The sequence below is a fragment of the Arachis hypogaea genome, chromosome 16 (assembly GCF_003086295.3).
Source record: "Arachis hypogaea cultivar Tifrunner chromosome 16, arahy.Tifrunner.gnm2.J5K5, whole genome shotgun sequence".
Taxonomy (NCBI): Eukaryota; Viridiplantae; Streptophyta; class Magnoliopsida; order Fabales; family Fabaceae; genus Arachis; species Arachis hypogaea.
The window spans coordinates 59163827-59181835 of record NC_092051.1 but is presented as its reverse complement, the minus strand read 5'-3'; the positions used below and the strand labels follow the sequence as shown (position 1 = coordinate 59181835).

At 39.7% G+C, this 18009-nt stretch overlaps 1 non-coding gene across 1 annotated transcript; it reads right to left on the bottom strand.

Annotated features, from left to right (window-relative positions):
* Window positions 1-7063: 7063 nt before the first annotated feature.
* On the bottom strand, window positions 7064-7171 carry LOC112761086 (small nucleolar RNA R71). The gene has a single exon (XR_003181497.1). It is a non-coding gene; the product is annotated as a small nucleolar RNA R71 (small nucleolar RNA).
* Window positions 7172-18009: the final 10838 nt, after the last annotated feature.

Genomic DNA, 18009 nt, shown 5'->3' with positions numbered 1-18009 from the left:
ATAATGTAACCATGTAATTAGGCTCAAAATCTTACAGGTTGTGTGTTCTTAGCTTTTAAACTATGTTCCAAATACAACTTCAAGCAAATTTAACACAAATTTTGAATTAAATTAGTGAAATTTTTTCAAAAGTAGGGTCTTAGAAGAAACTTATTATTTTCAATCAAGTAGAACATGCATGCAAATAACCTATTTCTTTGCAATCTATCCTATTCTACAAAAGAAAAACTAACTAAATATCCTATTTTATTGGTGTTTAAGGAAGATAACTTACCTCCGGAAGTCAGGTACTGACCGACCTCCCCACACTTAAGGCTTTGCACCGTCCTCGGTGTCATCTTCCAGGAACAAAGGGGGGCTGGTAGCAGTATCTCCACCATCGGGACCGTCATGGCTCCATGTGCTGGTAAAAGAAGTGGAGTCCGGGGTGTCTGGGTCCTTGTCGGGTCTGTAGTATCCCATAAGTAGCTCCTTGAGGTATGTAAATCGGCGTTGGTTACGGCGCTCTCTTAGCTTTGCTTTTTGTTGCTACCGATCCAACCTTTCAAGTATTTGATGGAGCAGTTGGGTTGTTGTAGGTGCTTGTGGTGTTGAAGGAGGAATGTCTTCAGCCGGTTCTGTAGGCTGGCTGGTAGTGGTTGCTGGAGGTCTGATATATTTCCCGTTAGGGACGTGCTGATCATCCCGTGGAAGCATGGCTTTGGTGTCTCCAGCTCTGTAGGAGACTCCGACTGCTGAGACGAGCTCTAAAACCTAGGCGATAAAAGGTAAGTTGCCCGCAATTTGTATGTGTCCCATAGCATCCTGAATGTGTCTTGGTAGGTTTAGAGGCTGGTCTGTAAGGATACACCAAAGTAAAACAGCCATGTCTGCAGTGAAGGAGGACTCGTGAGTGCTCGGAAAGATGTAATGAGACATAATCTGTGCCCATACTCGAGCCTCCAAGGTAAGTGCTGAAGCCGATATGCCCTTAGGTCAGGAACGATGGTATCCGTAGATCCATCTGCTGCCAGGTTGTGCTATAACTCTGAGAACGGCGTCCCAGTCAAATTGGTATGTCTGGTGCTTGAGTAAGGCTTCTTGGAATGCATCCAATCCTTTTGGGTCAGGGGGAAGATCTAAAGCTTGTTGAATGGCCTCTTTAGTTCTGGGGACTTGCTTTTGATGGACATAGACAGACTACATGGTTGGTATGTGAAAGTTGGAGTAGAATTCTACTACCCATGAAAGATTAACCTGCCATGGCTGTCTCCGTAGGAATTCCCATTATCGTCGTTCAATGTGGGGCTCAACAAAGTCAGCAATATGGGTTGGGAGGATGAGAAGGTGCTCATTGTTATAATTCTTTGCTGCCAGGATGGGGAACATCTGCTCACAGTAGCGGTTAGGAAACTGCGCAGTGTCCTTTGCTAGGAATGCTTTTTCTTTTTCATCAACCTTAATGATCCTCTTGATTCATTTTGCTGAGGGTTTCACCGCTGTTGAAGATGGCTCTGCCACTAATGCTCTTTTTGTTCTTCTCCTTGCTGGTGGTTTGGGAGTAGCTTTCTCTTTACCTTTCTTGGTGGCCATCCTGAAAAAGGGAAGAGAAAAGAATATGTGAAGCCAAGGGTTCGAGCAAGGGAGCGAACATTAGGGGTGGTAATCAATGCACTGTAAAGAGGGATGTCGTTAACACATGGTCTAGACTACATGTGAAAAAGTTCATCAAAAGGTAAATACCATAATGCATAATGCCATACGGGCTTTTTCAAAAACACTTAGCATGCATGGTAAATATGTTGTTGATAATATAAGATAGAACATGCAAGCAACCCTTTAAAAGGTAATATTAATTGTCAAACAATTCCATAATAATCCACAAGCAAAATATAGAAATAAATAATGACCCAAAGTAAGTTTCTAACACCAATTAAAGGAATAAAAAGAAGGAAAAAGAAAATATAGATAATGAAAGTAAAAAGAAAAATAAATAAGAAAACATGAATAAAAGAAAAAGAATAAGAATGAAAAAGTAAATAAGGAAGAAGAAAAGAACCTTGATAATGGATGTGAAAAAGAAAGGAAAAGTAAAAAGTGAGAAAGAATAGAGAAAGAGAAAGAGAGAAGAAGGAAGTAAGAAGAGATAAGAAAAATTAGGATTTGGGGAAGAAAAGATAAGATATTTTGCTGATCTGGATAAGCTGTGCGCCGCATGTGATGCAGACGCGTGAGTGACGCGGTCGCGTGGCGTGCGATAAGTTCAGGTGACGCGGACACGTGGGTCACGCGGTCGCATGACCTGATTTGTGCGATTGGCGCGAGAGCAGCCTCATGTTCGCGCAACTCTCTGTTTGAAACTCATTGTGCCAAATTTTAGGGCGACGCGGTCGCGTGGGTGACGCGATCGTGTGGATGGCCATTCTTTGAAAACGACGCGGACGTGTGGGGCACGTGGTCGCGTGATAGAGCTGGTGCTTCTAGCATCATTCCAGCCCCACTCCATCATAACTTGCTGCCATACACCTCTTTTACGTCGATATTTAGGGGCACGTATTCGCGTGGGCTGTCTCCCATTACATCCGGTGAGGGTTCGATTGCTCAATAAAAGAGATGATCATTAGCATTATAAAAATAAAATAAAGCAAAAATAAAACTATGACTGAAACGGAACGATCATACCATGGTGGGTTGTCTCCCACCTAGCACTTTGCTTTTACGTCCTCAAGTTGGACACTCTTTAGGCTCATTCTACTTCTATCAGTGGGTCTTCTAAGAGGAAGACCTCTAGTTCCTTACGATTCTTCATCTTCACACCATGGTAAAGGTTCAGGTGATGTCCATTGACCTTTAGAAATTTGGAGCTAGTAGGATGACGCAGGTGGAAAACCCCGTATGGCTCTACCTTTTCTACTCTGTAGGGACCTTCCCATCTTAATCTCAATTTGCCTGGCATAAGCCTCAGTCTGAAGTTATATAGAAAGACTAACTCCCCTAGTCTAAATTCTCTCCTTTTTATATGCTTGTCATGGACAGCTTTCATTTTCTCCTTGAAACGTCTGGAGTTGTCATATGCTTCTAGGCGAAGGTTCTCTAGTTCTGCTAGTTGCAGCTTCCTTTCAGCACCAGCTTTCTCAAGATTCATGTTGCACTCTGATGAGCGGATAATTTATACGCTTTTTGGCATTGTTTTTAGTATGTTTTTAGTAGAATCTAGTTACTTTTAGGGATGTTTTTATTAGTTTTTATGTTAAATTCACATTTCTGGACTTTACTATGAGTTTGTGTGTTTTTCTGTGATTTCAGGTATTTTCTGCCTGAAATTGAGGGACTTGAGCAAAAATCAGATTCAGAGGTTGAAGAAAGACTGCTGATGCTGTTAGATTCTGACCTCCCTGCACTCAAAATAAATTTTCTGGAGCTACAGAACTCAAAATGGCGCGCTTCCAATTGCGTTGGAAAGTAGACATCCAGGGCTTTCCAGCAATATATAATAGTCCATACTTTTCTCGAGTTTAGACGATGCAAACTGGCGTTCAACGCCAGCTCTCTGCCCAATTCTGGCGCCCAGCGCCAGAAACAAGCTGCAAAGTGGAGTTCAACGCCCAAACTGGCACAAAAGCTGGCGTTCAACTCCAAGAATGACCTCTCCACGTGTAGACTTCAAGCTCAGCCCAAGCACACACCAAGTGGGCCCCGGAAGTGGATTTATGCATCATTTACTTACTTCTGTAAACCCTAGTAGCTAGTTTATTATAAATAGGACTTTTTACTACTGTATTAGACATCCTGGATTGCATTCTGATCCTGTGATCACGTTTTGGGGGCTGGCCTCTCGGCCATGCCTGGACCTTTCACTTATGTATTTTCAATGGTAGAGTTTCTACATTCCATAGATTAAGGTGTGGAGCTCTGCTGTTCCTCAAAGATTAATGCAAAGTACTACTGTTTTTCTATTCAATTCATCTTATTTCGCTTCTAAGATATTCATTCGCACTTCAACCTGAATGTGATGAACGTGACAATCATCATCATTCCTTATGAACGCGTGCCTGACAACCACTTCCGTTCTACCTTAGATTGAATGAGTATCTCTTAGATCTCTTAATCAGAATCTTCGTGGTGTAAGCTAGATTGATGGCGAAATTCAAGAGAATCCAGAAAGTCTAAACCTTGTCTTTGGTATTCCGAGTAGGATTCAATGATTGAATGACTGTGACGAGCTTCAAACTCGCGAGTGCTGGGCGTAGTGACAGACGCAAAAGGAGGGTGAATCCTATTCCAGCATGATCGGGAACCTCAGATGATTAGCCGTGCTGTGACAGTGCATTTGGACCATTTTCACAAGAGGAGGGGATGTAGCCACTGACAACGGTGATGCCCTTGCATAAAGCCAACCATGGAAAGGAGTAGGACTGATTGGATGAAGGCAGTAGGAAAGCAGAAATTCAGAGGAACGAAAGCATCTCTACATGCTTATCTGAAATTCTCACCAATGAATTACATAAGTGTTTCTATCCCTATTCTATGTTTACTTATTAATAAATTTTGAAAACTCCATAATCAATTATTATCCGCCTGACTGAGATTTACAAGGTGACCATAGCTTGCTTCATACCAACAATCTCCGTGGGATCGACCCTTACTCACGTAAGGTATTACTTGGACGACCCAGTGCACTTGCTGGTTAGTTGTATCGAAGTTGTGACAAATTATGAATTGAGATTAGAGCACGAATTTTTTGGAGCCATTACCAGAGATCACAATTTCGTGCACCAAGTTTTTGGCGCCGTTGCCGGGGATTGTTCGAGTTTGGACAACTGACGGTTCATCTTGTTGCTCAGATTAGGTAATTTTCTTTTTGTTTTATTTTCAAAAATTTTTCAAAAATATTTCAAATTTTTCTCCTTTGTTTTCGAAAAAAAAAACTTTTTAAAATAAAAATGTTTTCAAAAATATATTTTTCTTCAGAATTTTTAAGAATGAATTCTAGAGTTTCATAAAGCATGTTGAAGCATGCTGGCTATAAAACCATGTCTAAATTCTTTTGGACAGAAGTTTTGGCTTAAAATTGAATGAATAACACTCATATTTTTACTAAAGCTTGGCTGGCTATTAAGCCATGCCTGACCCTTTGATTGGAGCTTTAGACTAAAGAGCATAAGATTCCTGGAATTCATATTAAAAATTTTGGAATCCTTATTTTTCTTTTTCAAATGATTTTCAAAAAAATTAAAAGAAAATACAAAAAAAAAATTTAGAAAATCATAAAAAAAATATTGTTTGTGTTTCTTGTTTGAGTCATGTGTCATGTTATAAGTTTGGTGTCAATTGCATATTCATCTTGCATTTTTCGAAAAATTCATGCATTCATAGTGTTCTTCATGATCTTCAAGTTGTTCTTGGTAAGTCTTCTTGTTTGATCTTTGCATTTGCATGTTTTGTGTCTTTTCTTGTTTTTCATATGCATTCCTGAATTCTTTATGTCTAAGCATTAAAGAATTCTAAGTTTGGTGTCTTGCATGTTTTCTTTGCATTAAAAATTTTTCAAAAATGTGTTCTTGATGTTCATCATGATCTTCATAGTGTTCTTGGTGTTCATCTTGACATTCATAGCATTCTTGCATGCATTCATTGTTTTGATCCATAACTTTCATGCATTGCATCATTTTTCTTGTTTTCCTCTCTCATCATAAAAATTCAAAAATCAAAAAAATATCTTTCCCTTTTTCTCTCTTAAAATTTCGAAAATTAGATTTGACTTTTTCAAAATTTTTAAAATCTAATTGTTTTTATGAGTCAAATCAAATTTTCAATTTAAAAAAATCTTACCTTTTTCAAAATCTTTTTCAAAAATCAAATCTTTTTTCAATTTTTTTAGTTATTTTTGAAAATTTCAAAAATATTTTTCAAAAATCTTTTTCTTAATTTTACATCATATTTTCGAAAATAACATCATCAATTAATGTTTTGATTCAAAAATTTCAAGTTTGTTACTTGCTTGTTAAGAAAGATTCAAACTTTAAGTTTTAGAATCATATCTTGTGATTTCTTGTGAATCAAGTCATTAATTGTGATTTTAAAAATCAAACCTTTTTCAAAACTAATTTCAATCATATCTTTTCAAAAATATCTTCTTATCTTATCTTTTTCAAAAATTTGATTTTCAAAATATCTTTTCTAACTTCCTAACTTCTTATATTTTCAAAATTTGTTTCAACTAACTAACTAACTTTTTGTTTGTTTCTTACCTTTTTCAAAACTACCTAACTAACTCTCTCTCTCTAATTTTCGAAAAAATCTTCCCTCTTTTTCAAAATTTCTTTTTAATTAGACTAATTATTTTATTTTTTTATTTGAATTTTCGAAAAAACTACTAACCTTTTTCAAAAACTATTTTCGAAAATCACTGCTGCTATCCTTACCCTTGTGTTTGGATTCTTCATTGTTCTTCACCCCTATTCCTTTTCTTCTTCTACTAACAATAAGGAACCTCTTTACTGTGACATAGAGGATTCCTCTTCTTTTCTTGTTCTCTTCTCTTTCTTATGAGCAGGAACAAGGAAAAAGGCATTCTTGTTGAAGCTGATCCAGAACCTGAAAGGACTCTGAAGAGGAAACTAAGAGAAACTAAATTACAACAATCCAGAGACAACCTTATTGAAAATTTCGAACAAGTAAAGGAGATGGCAGCCGAACCCAACAACAATAATGCAAGGAGAATGCTTGGTGACTTTACTGCACCTAATTCCAATTTACATGGAAGAAGCATCTCCATTCCTACCATTGGAGCAAACAATTTTGAGCTGAAACCTCAGCTAGTTTCTCTGATGCAGCAGAACTGCAAGTTTCATGGACTTCCATCTGAAGATCCCTTTCAGTTCTTAACTGAATTTTGTAGATCTGTGATACTGTTAAGACTAATGGAGTAGATCCTGAAGTCTACAGGCTCATGCTTTTCCCTTTTGCTGTAAGAGACAGAGCTAGAATATGGTTGGACTCTCAACCCAAAGGCAGCCTGAACTCTTGGGATAAGCTGGTCACGGCTTTCTTAGCCAAGTTCTTTCCTCCTCAAAAGCTGAGCAAGCTTAGAGCTGATGTTCAAACCTTCAGACAGAAAGAAGGTGAATCCCTCTATGAAGCTTGGGAAAGATACAAGTAGCTGACCAAAAAGTGTCCTTCTGACATGCTTTCAGAATAGACCACCCTGGATATATTCTATGATGGTTTATCTGAGCTATCAAAGATGTCATTGGATACTTCTGTAGGTGGATCCATTCACCTAAAGAAAATGCCTGCAGAAGCTCAAGAACTCATTGACATGGTTGCTAATAACCAGTTTATGTACATTTCTGAGAGGAATCCTGTGAGTAATGGGACGCCTATGAAGAAGGGAGTTCTTGAAATTGATACTATGAATGCCATATTGGCTCAGAATAAAATATTGACTCAGCAAGTCAATATGATTTCTCAGAGTCTGAATGGAATAGCAGCTGCATCCAACAGTACTCAAGAGGCATTTTCTGAGGAAGAAGCTTATGATCCTGAGAACCCTGCAATAGCAGAGTTAAAATACATGGTGAACCATATGAAAACACCTACAATCCATCATGGAGAAATCACCCAAATCTCTCATGGAAGGATCAAAAACCTCAACAAGGCTTTAATAATGGTGGAAGAAACAAGTTTAGCAATAGCAAGCCTTTTCCATCATCCACTCAGCAACAGACAGAGAATTCTGAGCAGAATCCATCTAGCTTAGCAAATTTAGTCTCTGATCTATCTAAGGCCACTGTGATTTTCATGAATGAAACAAGGTCTTCCATTAGAAATTTGGAAGCACAAGTGGGCCAGCTGAGTAAAAGCATCACTGAAATCCCTCCTAGTACTCTCCCAAGCAATACAGAAGAGAATCCAAAAGGAGAGTGCAAGGCCATTGAATTAATTACCATGGCCGAACCCACAAGAGAGGAGAAGGACGTGAATCCCAAGGAGGAAGACCTCCTGGGACGTCCAGTGATCACTAAGGAGCTTCCCTCTGAGGAACCTAAGGAATCTGAGACTCATCTAGAGACCATAGAGATTCCATTGAACCTCCTTATGCCATTTATGAGCTCTGATGAGTATTCCTCTTCTGAAGAGAATGAGGATGTTACTGAAGAGCAAGCTGCCAAGTTCCTTGGTGCAATCATGAAGCTGAATGCCAAATTATTTGGTATTGAGACTTGCGAAGATTTACCTCCCTTGTTCACCAATGAAATAAGTGATCTGGATCAACTGACATTGCCTCAGAAGAGACAGGATCCTGGAAAGTTCATAATACCTTGTACCATAGGCATCATGATCTTTAAGGCTCTGTGTGACCTTGGTTTAGGAATAAACCTCATGCCCCTCTCTGTAATAGAGAAACTGGGAATCTATGGGGTTCAAGCTGCTAAAATCTCATTAGAGATGGCAGACAATTCAAGAAAACAGGCTTATGGACAAGTAGAGGACATGTTAGTAAAGGTTGAAGGCCTTTACATCCCTGCTGATTTCATAGTCCTGGATACTGGAAAGGAAGAGGATGAATCCATCATCCTAGGAAGACCTTTCCTAGCCACAGCAAGAGCTGTGATTGATGTGGACAGAGGAGAATTGATCCTTCAATTAAATAAGGACAACCTTGTGTTTACAACTCAAGGATCTCTCTCTGCATCCATGGAGAGGAAGCAGAAAAAGCTTCTCTCAAAGTAGATTCAACCAAAGCCCCCACAGTCAAACTCTAAGTTTGGTGTTGGGAGGCCACAACCAAACTCTAAGTTTGGTGTCAAACCCCCATATCGAACCTCTAAGTTTGGTGTTGGGAGGTCTCAACAAAGCTCTGCACATCTGTGAGGCTCCATGAGAGCCGACTGTCAAGCTATTGACATTAAAGAAGCGCTTGTTGGGAGGCAACCCAATGTTTATTTATCTAATTTTATTTTTGTTTTTCATATTTTCTTAGGTTCATGATCATGTGGAGTCACAAAATAAATGAAAAATTTAGAAACAGAATCAAAAACAGCGGAAGAAAAATCACACCCTGGAGGAAGCACCTGTCTGGCGTTCAACGCCAGAACAGAGCATGGTGCTGGCGCTGAACGCCCAAAGTGGGCAGTATCTGGGCGCTGAACGCCCAAAATGGGCAGCATCTGGGCGCTGAACGCCAGAATTGCACCCTGGAGAAGAGCTGGCGCTAAACGCTCAGAACAAGCATGGTTCTGGCATTCAACGCCAGAAATGGGCAAAAAATGGGCGTTGAACGCCCAAAATGGGCACCAACCTGGCGCTGAACGCCCAGAGTTGTGTGCAAGGGCATTTTACATGCCTAATTTGGTGCTAGGTTGTAATTCCTTGAACACCTCAGAATCTGTGGACCCCACAGGATCATCTCAGGATCTGTGGACCCCACAGGATCATCTCAGGATCTATGAATCTCACAGGATCCCCACCCACCTCACCCTCTCTCTCTCCATTCATGGTCATCCCTTCTGTTTTCCATTCACCACTCACATCCATACACACATCCCTCTATCTCCTCCATATCTTCTTCTTCTTCATCTATTCTTTCTTCTCTTGCTCGAGGGCGAGCAATATTCTAAGTTTGGTGTGGTAAAAGCATAAGCTTTTTGTTTTTCCATTACCATTAATGGCACCTAAGGCCAGAGAAACCTCAAGAAAGAGGAAAGGGAAGACAAATGCTTCCACCTCTGAGCCATGGGAGATGGAAAGATTCATCTCACAAGCCCATCACTAAGAAAAGGATGGAGCTCAAGAGGCGTATGAAGCTCATCACCATGAGATCCCGGAGATGCCTCAAATGCATTTTCCTCCACAAAACTAGTGGGAGCAAATCAACACCTCCCTAGGAGAATTAAGTTCCAACATGGGACAATTAAGGGTGGAACATCAAGAGCACTCCATCATCCTTCATGAAATAAGAGAAGATCAAAAAGCAATGAGGGAGGAGCAACAAAGACAAGGAAGAGACATAGAAGAGCTCAAGGACATCATTGGTTCCTCAAGAAGGAAACGCCACCATCACTAAGGTGGACTCATTCCTTGTTCTTACTTTCTCTGTTTTTCGTTTTCTCTATGTTATGTGCTTATCTATGTTTGTGTCTTCATTACATGATCATTAATAGTTAGTAACTTTGTCTTAAAGTTATGAATATCCTATGAATCCATCACCTCTCTTAAATAAAAACTGTGTTAATTCAAAAGAACAAGAAGTACATGAGTTTTGAATTTATCCTTGAACTTAGTTTAATTATATTGATGTGGTGACAATGCTTCTTGTTTTCTGAATGAATGCTTGAACAGTGCATATATATTTTGAAGTAGTTGTTTAAGAGTGTTAAATATGTTAGCTCTTGAAAGAATGATGACAAGGAGACATGTTATTTGATAATCTGAAAAATCATAAAAATGATTCTTGAAGCAAGAAAAAGCAGCAAAGAACAGAGCTTGCAGAAAAAAAATAGGCAAAAAAAAAATAGAAAGAAAAAGAAAAAGCAAGCAGAAAAAGCCAAAAGCTCTTAAAACCAAGAGGCAAGAGCAAAAAGCCAATAACCCTTAAAACCAAAAGGCAAGGGTAAATAAAAAGGATCCCAAGGCTTTGAGCATCAGTGGATAGGAGGGCCTAAAGGAATAAAATCCTGGCCTAAGCGGCTAAACCAAGCTGTCCCTAACCATGTGCTTGTGGCGTGAAGGTGTTAAGTGAAAACTTGAGACTGAGCGGTTAAAGTCAAGGTCCAAAGCAAAAGAAGAGTGTGCTTAAGAACCCTTGACACCTCTAATTGGGGACTTTAGCAAAGCTGAGTCACAATCTGAAAAGGTTCACCCAATTATGTGTCTGTGGCGTTTATGTATCTGGTGGTAATACTGGAAAACAAAGTGCTTAGGGCCACGGCCAAGACTCATAAAATAGCTGTGTTCAAGAATCATCATACTGAACTAGGAGAATCAATAACACTATCTAAACTCTGAGTTCCTATAGAAGCCAATCATTCTGAACTTCAATGGATAAAGTGAGATGCCAAAACTATTCAAGAGGCAAAAAGCTACAAGTCCCGCTCATCTGATTGGAGCTATGTTTCATTGATAGTTTGGAATTTATAGTATATTCTCTTCTTTTTATCCTATTTGATTTTCAGTTGCTTGGGGACAAGCAACAATTTAAGTTTGGTGTTGTGATGAGCGGATAATTTATACGCTTTTTGGCATTGTTTTTAGTATGTTTTTAGTAGAATCTAGTTACTTTTAGGTATGTTTTCATTAGTTTTTATGTTAAATTCACATTTCTGGACTTTACTATGAGTTTGTGTGTTTTTCTGTGATTTCAGGTATTTTCTGGCTGAAATTGAGGGACTTGAGCAAAAATCAGATTCAGAGGTTGAAGAAGGACTGCTGATGCTGTTGGATTCTGACCTCCCTGCACTCAAAATGGATTTTCTGGAGCTACAGAACTCAAAATGGCGCGCTTCTAATTGCGTTGGAAAGTAGACATCCAGGGCTTTTCAGAAATATATAATAGTCCATACTTTGCCCGAGTTTAGACGACACAAACTGGCGTTCAACGCCAGCTCTCTGCCCAATTCTGGCGCCCAGCGCCAGAAACAAGCTGCAAAGTGGAGTTCAACCCCCAAACTGGCACAAAAGCTGGCGTTCAACTCCAAGAATGACCTCTCCACGTGTAGACTTCAAGCTCAGCCCAAGCACACACCAAGTGGGCCCCGGAAGTGGATTTATGCATCATTTACTTACTTCTGTAAACCCTAGTAGCTAGTTTATTATAAATAGGACTTTTTACTACTGTATTAGACATCCTGGATTGCATTCTGATCCTGTGATCACGTTTTGGGGGCTGGCCTCTCGGCCATGCCTGGACCTTTCACTTATGTATTTTCAACAGTAGAGTTTCTACACTCCATAGATTAAGGTGTGGAGCTCTGCTGTTCCTCAAAGATTAATGCAAAGTACTACTGTTTTTCTATTCAATTCATCTTATTTCGCTTCTAAGATATTCATTCGCACTTCAACCTGAATGTGATGAACGTGACAATCATCATCATTCCTTATGAACGCGTGCCTGACAACCACTTCCATTCTACCTTAGATTGAATGAGTATCTCTTAGATCTCTTAATCAGAATCTTCGTGGTGTAAGCTAGATTGATGGCGGCATTCAAGAGAATCCGGAAAGTCTAAACCTTGTTTGTGGTATTCCGAGTAGGATTCAATGATTGAATGACTGTGACGAGCTTCAAACTCGCGAGTGCTGGGGGTAGTGACAGACGCAAAAGGAGGGTGAATCCTATTCCAGCATGATCGGGAACCTCAGATGATTAGCCGTGCTGTGACAGAGCATTTGGACCATTTCCACAAGAGGAGGGGATGTAGCCACTGACAACGGTGATGCCCTTGCATAAAGCCAGCCATGGAAAGGAGTAGGACTGATTGGATGAAGGCAGCAGGAAAGTAGAAATTCAGAGGAACGAAAGCATCTCTACATGCTTATCTGAAATTCTCACCAATGAATTACATAAGTGTTTCTATACCTATTCTATGTTTACTTATTAATAAATTTCGAAAACTCCATAATCAATTATTATCCGCCTGACTGAGATTTACAAGGTGACCATAGCTTGCTTCATACCAACAATCTCCGTGGGATCGACCCTTACTCACGTAAGGTATTACTTGGACGACCCAGTGCACTTGCTGGTTAGTTGTATCGAAGTTGTGACAAATTATGAATTGAGATTAGAGCACTAAGTTTTTGGAGCCATTACCAGAGATCATAATTTCGTGCACCACACTCCCTCACAGCCCAGAAAGCCTTGTGTTCCACCTCCACTGGAAGGTGGCAAGCCTTTCCGTATACTAAGCAGAAGGGGCTCATACCAATGGGTGTCTTGTATGCTATTCTATATGCCCAGAGTGCATCTTGTAGCCTGGTGCTCCAGTCCTTCCTATGAGATTTTACTATCTTTTCCAGAATACATTTAATTTCTCTGTTTGAGACTTCTGCTTGCCCATTGGTCTGGGGATGATAAGCTGTTGCTACTTTATGAATTACCCCATGCTTCTTGAGTAATCCTATTAGTCTCCTGTTACAAAAATGGGTGCCTTGATCGCTTACGATTGCTCATGGTGATCTAATGTGGCAGATAATATGGTTTCAAACAAAGGAAACAACAGTGTTAGCATCATCAGTGCGGGTAGAAATTGCTTCCACCCATTTAGAAACATAATCCACAGCTAACAGTATATAAAGGTAACCATTAGAATTTGGAAATGGACCGATGAAGTCAATGCCCCAAACATCAAAAATTTCACAGAAAAGCATAATCTGTTGAGGCATCTCATCCCTCTTAGATATATTACCAAACCTTTGGCATGGAGAACAAGATTTACAAAATTCAGCAGTGTCTTTAAAAAGAGTAGGCCACCAGAATCCACAGTCTAGAATTTTTCTAGTTGTTCTTTGAGGGCCAAAATGTCCTCCACTCTCAGATGAGTGGCAAGCCTCTAAAATGGACTGGAATTTTGATTGAGGTATACACCGCTTAATTACCTGGTCAGCACCACATCTCCATAGATATGGATCATCCCATATAAAATATTTAGACTCGCTTTTCAGCTTGTCTCTTTGATACTTAGTAAAATTTGGAGGAAAAGTGTGGCTAACTAGATAATTAGCTACAGGTGCATACCAAGGAACTACTAATGACAAGTCATCTTAGGTTAGTTTCACAAGCCTTTTTCATTAGTTTTTACTTGATTTTCATGCATTCTCAGGCAATTAGTAAGTATTTGGATGAGAAATTCATGCATACCTTTATTTAATCAAACATTGTTATCCTGATGCATTTTCATGAGGTTTTGTGCTATAATTGCTTATATGTCGAGGATGATAAGAAGTCTCATAATTTTAGCATAGTTTTGATGCATTTGTTGATTGATGACAGGTGACCAAAAGGCTTGGAGGAAGGTTGAAGAAAGAGGATGGCAACAATTGAAATGAAGGAAGCAAAGCCACCCTGAGAAGAGCTCACGTTTGTGCCAACGTTTGCCTCAAACTTGAGGTCAAATGTTGGCTTAAAGAAGAACCCAGGAGAAGCCAACGTTTGTGCCAACGTTTACCTCAAACTTGAGGTCAAACGTTGGCTCAAAAACATACCCAGGAGAAGCCAACGTTTGCGCCAACGTTTGCCTCAAACTTGAGGTCAAATGTTGGCTCAAAAACTAACCCTGGAGGAAGCAACGTTTGCGTCAATGTTTGCCTCAAACATGAGGTCATACGTTGGCTCAAAAACAAGCCCTGGAGAAGCCAACGTTTGTGCCAACGTTTGCCTCAAACTTGAGGTCAAACGTTGGCACAATTACACACCCAGGAGGACTAACGTTTGCGCCAACATTTGCCTCAAACTTGAGGTCAAACGTTGGCTACAAAATGGCCTTGGAGGGAGCACGTTTGAGCTCACGTTTGACCTCAAACGTGAACTCAAACGTGAGTGACAGAAAGAGCACCGTTCTGCATAATGCTAACACTCCAACGTTTGAGTCAATGTTTGCCTCAAACATTGACTCAAACGTGAATGCTCCAAAGTCCAATTTGCAAATGGATTTCTTCTCAAGTCCAAGAGCAATCAACTGAGGCTATCTTCAATCCAATTCCATCAAGGCCAAGGCCCAAATTCAAGGCTTAATGATCAATAGAAGGAAGTGTATAAATAGAAGCTAGTTTGATTTAGATAGGACTTTTTAACTTTTACTTTGAATGTTTTTACCTCTTTTAGAAATTTTCATTCTGTAACTTTGATTTTGGATCTTGGAGATTTGGGAGGAGAATTGAGTTCTCTTCCTCTCTGGGTTTTCTGTTTTCTTTTCTGCAAAGCTTGCTTGAGTCTTGATAGTGAAGAGTTGAGGAATTTCTGTCTCAACCTCACCCTTGAGATCTCTTTGTTTCCTTTTCTTGCATAATTCAAGTTTCTTTACTGATTTCCATCTTTCATTTTATTTGCAATTGTGTTCTTAGTTGGATCAAGGAAGGATTGAGATCTAGACTTGTTCTCTAGTCTCTTCTAATCCTGAGATCTGTGATTTCTTTTGAACCATTGCAATTGATGTTATATTTTGCTTGCTGTTCAAATTTTCAAGCAATTGTCTCTTCTGATTTGATCTGTTGCAATTTTAATTCATATTCCGCTTCTCTGTTTCATGCCATTTTACTTTCTCTTGTCTAATTTCTGCAATCCAAATTCCCAATTCCTTTTATAATTCAAGCAATTTACATTTCTTGCACTTTAAGCTTCAGTCATTTACATTTCTTGTAATCTAAGTTTCTGCAATTTACATTACTTGCACTTTAAGATTCATCTCTTTTAATCCTTGTGCACTTTAATTCCAGTCAATTATCCCTCTCCCTTTAAATTTCAAGCAATTTAGTTTCTGTTGGATACAAATCACTCAAATCAACTCTTGTTCGCTTGACTAAATCAACCACTAAACTAAAATTGCTCAATCCTTCAATCGCTGTGGGATCGACCTCACTCACGTGAGTTATTATTACTTGATGCGACCCGGTACACTTGCCGGTGAGTTTTGTGTTGGACCGTTTTCCACACATCAAGTTTTTGGCACCGTTGCTGGGGATTGATTAGATTGACAATGATTAAGTAAGGTGGTGGTCTAGATTAAGCACTTTTTCTTTTTCTTTTTACTAAGCATACAAACTGTTTGAATTTTTGCTTAAGCTAACACTAACTTCACTCTGGCAATAGAGTGTTTAATTCTGGTTCCTGGTTCTGTGTTTATGTCAGGAGGAAGAAGCGATGAATCCACACCTTTTGATCCTGAAACACTTTGGAGGTTGAGAAGAGAACCAAGAAATGGAGGAAAATCCAACAAATCCACAAGTGGGAGTGGCCAACGACAATGGTCAGCCCCAAAGGAGAGTATTGGCTTCATATACATTTGCTAATCCAAGGCATTGTGGGAGTAGCATCCTTACCCCAAATGTCGATGCAAATAACTTTGAATTGAAGCCCCAACTCATCACCTTGGTGCAGAACAACTGTTCTTATGGAGGAGGCCCCTTGGAAGATCTAAACCAGCACCTATCCACCTTCCTGAGGATATGTGACACAGTAAAGACCAATGGTGTGCATCCTAACAGTTACAAATTGTTGCTATTTCCATTTTCCCTGAGGGACAAAGCTACTCAATGGTTGGAGTCATTTCCAAGAGAAAGCATCAACAATTGGGAGGATCTAGTGAGCAAGTTCTTAGCCAAGTTTTATCCTCCTCAAAGGATCATCAGGCTCAAAACAGAGGTCCAAACATTTACTCAGATGGATGGAGAGTCATTGTATGAAGCATGGGAGAGATACAAAGCTTTACTCAGGAAGTGTCCACTAGAGATGTTTAATGAATGGGATAAACTCCAAAACTTCTATAAAGGACTGACATTGAAATCACAAGAGGCTCTGGATCACTCAGCTGGAGGCTCTTTGCAACTCATGAAAACTGCAAAGGAGGCCCAAAATCTCATTGATATGGTGGCAAACAATCAATACTTCTTTGCTCATCAAAGACAACGCCAACCATCACAAAGGAAAGGAGTACTAGAATTGGAAGGAGTGGACACCATCCTAGCTCAAAACAAGATAATGCAACAACATATTCAACAATAATTTGAGCAGATACCTAAAAAGATTGATAGCCTCCAAGTTGCAGCAGTAAATACAAGCCAACCATCAACTCCTTGGGGGCAGAATGAAGAAAATCAAGAGGATCAACAGCAAGAGCAAATTCAATATGGGCACAACCAAGGTTCTGGATCAAGTGAAGTTTATGGTAACACTTACAACCCCTCCTGGAAGAATCACCCCAACCTCAAATGGGGAGACAATCACACTCAGACTCAACAGCCATGGCAAAAGAATTCAACCCAAAACAGCTGAAAAAATACAAACCACAACAACCAGCAAAACACTAACCACAATCCATACAGAAAACCCAAAAATAACCACCCAAATTCCAGCTATTATCCACCCAATAATTCAGTCACTAACCAAAACAACCATCATCCACCTTCCACATCCACATTCTACCCACAAAATAACCCCGCAAATAGTTCGAACAACTTCCAACAATAACCATCTCACTTTACACAACCACAACCAAATCCAGACTCCCAAAGAATCTCTAGTCTAGAGATAATGATGGAGAAACTCATGAAAAATCAAGAGATGGCAAGACAAGATCAGGAAGCAGCACGGAAGGATCAAGCCATAACAAGTAAAAACCAAGAGGCTTCAATCAAAAACCAAGAAGCTTCAATCAGAAATCTTGAGAGTCATATGGAACAAATGGCTAAACGAATTGCAGAGATAGGTGAGAAGCAATCAAATGCATCTCCTAGTGCCACTCAAGACCACCCAAGGGACAAAAGAAAAGCTACAAAGTGGGAGGAGTGCAAAGCAATCATAGTGGAAAGTGAGAAGGAAGCCATCAATCAAGAAGAACACAACAGAAAAGTTCCACAAGAAGAGACAGAAGAGAGAAGTGAAGAGGAGAGAAAGACCAAGAATGCAAAAAGCTCAAAGAGAGATAATAACATCCTTGAAACACAGCTACAAGAGAAGAAGGAAAGGGTGAAGCCAGATGTCCCCATACTTTCGTACCCTCAGAGGTTCAAAAAAGAAAACGAGGATAAGCAATACTCAAAGTTCCTGGACATATTCAAGACACTCAGCATCAATATTCCTTTCATAGAAGCACTTGAACAGATGCCATTATATGCCAAATTTATGAAAGAAGTGCTAACAAAGAAAAGACCCTTAAAGGAAGGACAGATTGTTGAAATGACAATGGAGTGTAGTGCTATTCTCCAAAGAGGTCTACCAGAAAAGAAGGATGATCCTGGAAGGTTTTATATACCTTGTACCATAGGAGACATAACTATTGAGAAATCATTATGTGACCTTGGTGCAAGTGATAA